At 35.9% G+C, this 5,159-nt stretch overlaps 1 protein-coding gene across 1 annotated transcript in view; it reads right to left on the reverse strand.

The window, feature by feature from the left end:
* LOC106869839 (sodium channel protein 1 brain) overlaps positions 1-5,159 on the reverse strand; it is a 193,859-nt gene that overhangs the window by 184,453 nt on the left and 4,247 nt on the right. The window lies entirely within an intron of this gene.

Raw genomic sequence — 5,159 nt, forward strand, 5'->3', positions numbered from 1 at the left:
TATATATATATATATATATATATGCATGCAAGTATAAATATGTGCATCTACATGTGTATCTATAAATATGTGCATATATATGTATGTATAAATATGTACATATATATGCATGTGAGTGTGTAAATACACACACACACACACACACACACACACAAACATATATACATATACACACACACACACACACACACACACATACACATATATATATATCTATATATGCATTTATGCATAACTATGTATGTATAAATATGTGCACATATATATATACACATATATGTATAAATATGTACATATATATGTATGTATGTATGTATAAATATGTAGATATGTGTGTGTGTATCTATAACTATCTATGTATGTGTATAAATAAATAAATAAATAAGGATACACACACACACACACACACACACACACACAAAAGACAGCAATCATGTTCTTGAGGCTGCTACAAGATATATAAATACAAAAGCAAGAAAGAAAAAAAAATGGTGTGGAAGATTCTAAAAGTAAAACACTTTGGAAATAAAGAAGAAATAAAAGAGAAACGGAAGATTGTAGATGGTATGAGTCTTCAGTTATGAGAATAAAAAGGAATTTAATTGAAATTTCAGAAATATGAAAAGCAATGAAAGAATCTATATTCTTTTTGGAGTAATAAATCAACAATTTCTAATAAATGGTGGGAATGTCCCTCCATTGCTTCTAATATTATGGTAATGTCTGTCTGTTACTATATTTAATCTAAAACCAAATTCTTGGAGAAAATGTGTTCAGGAAAATTCATAAACTGATTTTAAGTTTAAAGTTGTCTGTTACAACTTAGGATTTATGACTTGTCGACATCACCCATTACATATATATACATACACACTCACATACACATATACATACATGCATACATATATTCAATGCATATATCAATATGTAATATAAAATTTATATATATATATATATATACAAACACACACATATATCTACCAATCTATCTATCTATCTATCTATCTATCTATCTATCTATCTATCTATCTATCTATCTATCTATCTGTCTGTCTGTCTGTGTGTCTGTGTGTCTGTCTGTCTGTCTATCTATATATATATATATTCATTGATCCTATAAGAATTTATAAATTTTCAAGAGAACATGAAATAATTCTTTATTTAGAGCAGTGGATTCGGAGTACATAAAGCTACAAATAATGGTATGCAAATATTGGGTTGAGAAAGCTTTAAAGATATCCTTCAAATTTTCTATCCAAAAGGGATTTTCAACCCAATATTTCCATATCATTATTTATAGCCTTATGTAAAGCAAGGAGCTGGCAGAATTTTTAGTCTGCTGGGCAAAAAAGCTTAGAGGCGTTTAATTTGTCTTTACATTCTGAGTTCAAATTCTGCTGAGATTGACTTTGCCTTTCATCTTTTTGTGGTCGATAAAATAAGTACCAGTTGAGCACTGGTGTTGATGTAATCATCTTACATCCTCACCTGATCTTGCTGGCCTTGTGCCAGCTTTATGCACTATGCAATCTACTGTTCCAAAAAACATAATTTTCTTATATTTTGATAAAAATGAGGATGTTTATGCCCCTTAACAGGCAGAAATGTCTGATACAAGTTGACAGGAAGACACATGTAGTGCTTCAATTTTGTCAGTCATGTGAGACAGAGACCATTCTTGTAAGTTATTCAACTAGAAATTTATGAAACGGTGAAGAATGCTGAATGGCTGCTAACAGAATACATAATGACGGGAATCAATGATGGGAAAATGATGAATCACCAACATCTAATGTCAAAATAATGTTTACGCAAATATTTGGTTGAAGAAAATTTTGTCAGTTTTCTTACAGACATCAAAGGTTAGACACCTCCAGGCTGTGGTGGTTGTGGAATGGTTACAAGATTTAGTTGTTAATTGATGAGGAATGGTTTTAATTGAGTTTCTGAAAATTTCAAAAGAATGGATGCTAATATTATGGAGCATTGTAGAAGCTTCGAGATTTGGGAATATCACAAGGATTGAGGAATGTTGTAGAATATGGTAGAAGCTAACAGCTTTGGGAATATAACAACGAATATTGGAATATTGATAAAATAAATACGGAGAGAATTTTGTTGGTTGTTTTTTTTTTCATATTTCTAATGATTTACATAAATTCTTTGATCGTTTAAAGTCTCACTGGCACTACACCATTACAGAGCAATATTACACATCATCACCACCATCACCACAACAGCAACAGCAGTAGCAGCAACAACAGCAGCACCATCGCCATCACCGCTATCATCACTGCCACTATCACCGCCACAACTACAGCAACGCAGTTCTTATGTCAAAATAAGAAACTTAAATTCCTGCTAATAGAATAACCTAGAAAATATTAAAGAGAGATTGTTATTGCTAATGGAGTTGTCTATCTTAGCAGTCTGTACACAGTGGTTCACAACAATTTATTTTTTAACTTATGGACCCTGTTGATTACTATTTAATTCTGGTGGATCCCCACAGCCATTTGATGTTTAAAAGCTAATTTTATAGAGATGTCTTTCAAAATGCCTATTTTGTTTATCACACATTCCCTTGTGTAGGCTGAACTACATAAAATATCAGAGAAAGGAACTGTTTCTTGCAATAAATACATTGAAAGCAAAATGTTTTTCATGGATCCATAAAATGCTGCTGTGAATCCAAAGAACTATTTTGCTTGCGTGGACCCCCAAGGGATAATATGAACCATGGTTGAGAACCACTGGTCTATATAGTAACTAATGTAGTTGTCTGTCTAGGCAGCATGTACACTGTGTGTCAATATAGTGGCTAATGGAATTGTCTATCTAGGCAGTCTATATATATACTGTGTCTACATAGTGGAGTTGTCTATTTTGGCACTTTATATACAGTCTACATAGTGGCTAATGGTCAATCAGGAAGGGCATCCAGCCCCTTTAGAAACTATTTCAGTGCAGACACTGGAGCATAGCTCAGTCCTGGTGGACCATCCAACCAATGCCAGCTTGGAGAATAGATGTTAAATGGTACATACATACATACATACATACATACATATATATATATATATATATATATATATATATCACAGTATCCAGACTATCAGATGCTGTTGTAAACTGCTGGTCACAATGCACTTCCAATTTTGTCACGATTGCATCATTCCTTTCCATCTTGACCCAATTTGCTTGACTAAATTATCTTCCCATTGTCAGGGAGGCCTTTTCTGGTCACAACTGCACAAGTTCACCTATTGTCTGTGAACCTTGCAACATGTCTGGCCCTGCGAAACTTCTGCTTTCAGTACTTAGCAATTACATCATTCATTCCTCTCTATTCTCAAATTATCTCATTTTGAATGTGCTCTTTAAATGTTTTAAGAAGGCATAACTTAATCATGTGTTCATTCTCTACAAACACTTGACAGAAAACATTCAGAGCATTGAGTGTTTGGACTTGTTCAGTCACCTGTGTTAGCTTTAACTTATGATGCCAAACATTGTGTCACTTGATACTAACACACGGACATAGCAGGGAACCTACAAAAATTTTAAAGACCAGTCATGTGTCCATCCCCTACCAATCAAATCCAATCAATAGTATGCCAGGTGAAATGCTTAGTGGTATTTCGTCTGCCACTACATTCTGAGTTCAAATTCCGCCGAGGTCGACTTTACCTTTCATCCTTTTGGGGTCGATAAATTAAGTGCCAGTTATGCACTGGGGTCGATGTAATCGACTTAATCCCTTTGTCTGTCCTTGTTTGTCCCCTCTATGTTTAGCCCCTTGTGGGCAATAAAGAAATAAGGAAATATAGGATAAAGATCCTTTCTGAGTCATATAGATTCCTGGGGCTGGCTTCCTGGTTTCTGTGGCACATATATTGCCCCCTGGACAGGTCACCAGCCTGTTGCAAGGTTACTCATTTTGCTAGATGAATGGACTGGAGTCACAATGCATCACCCAGTTCAGGAATTGAAACCACAATTAAACGATCATGAATCCGACACCCTAACCACTGAGCCACATGCCTCCACGGTCAATGGAGGATAAAGATGTGAGAGGCTGATTGGTTGTGAGATGACAAAAGAAGAAAGAACAACAGTAGAATTGTGTCATAAGTTGATTGATGGTACATGATAAGAGGTACAGGGTGAGATCATAGGAAGTGTGCGCATGTATGTGTGTGTGTGCATGTGTGTGTGTGTGTGCGTGCGTGTGTGCGTGTGTCTGTGTGCATGTGTGCGTGCATGTGTGAGTGTGTTTGTGTGTGTGTATGGGGTGGTAATAAATTAATTACTAGTCAAGGATTAATTAATGTACTACTGAAAGAAAACCTAATTAATTTATTACTTGTAGAGATGTAAGATTTACTGCAATCAAGTAATTAGTTTTTAAGTGCTGATTTGCATTTAATTGTAAACAAAGGCTCAGTATTTGGTAATAGAGTTGTATTAATTATTATTTTCTTTTTTCTTTTGGCACAAAGCAATTTTTAAGGGATTTTAGTTGATTACATTTTGGCACAAGGCCAGCAAGTTTTAGGGGATTGCAGTGGAGTACAATTTTTAGTCAATTACATTGATACCAGGTAAAGGCTAAAGACCCCCTTTGGTCACCAATGACTGTGGGATTGCACTTAGAAAGTTCTCCTCCAAGGCACAAGTCTGGGCAGGGTTGTTTATGGAAGACCAGAAGTCACCCATGCATACTGGCCTCCTCTCTCCACACCACTGATGTTATCCAAGGGAAAGGCAAAGGCCAATACAGCTTGGCACCAGTGATGTCACAACTCATTTCTACAGCTGAATCAAGTGGAGTTTCTACCTATGCCTTTTCTACAGATCAAGCAGGGCTATCTACCTGAAGGTGTTTGTGATTTTTCTACCTTCCTACTTATTAGGACTTTGGTTTTAGCTAAGTTGATTCTAAGGCCCTTCGATTCTAGTCCTTGCTTCCACACCTGAAACTTCTCTTCTAGTTCTGATAGTGACTCAGCAATTAGTGCAAGGTTGTCAGCATAGAGGAGCTCCCAGGGGCATCCTGTCTTGAATTCCTCTGTTATAGCCTGGAGGACTATGATAAATAGGAGGGGGCTGAGGACAGAACCTTGGTGGACCCCTACCTCTACCCGGAGTTCTTCACT

The sequence above is a fragment of the Octopus bimaculoides genome, chromosome 20, assembly GCF_001194135.2.
Source record: "Octopus bimaculoides isolate UCB-OBI-ISO-001 chromosome 20, ASM119413v2, whole genome shotgun sequence".
NCBI lineage: Eukaryota > Metazoa > Mollusca > Cephalopoda > Octopoda > Octopodidae > Octopus > Octopus bimaculoides.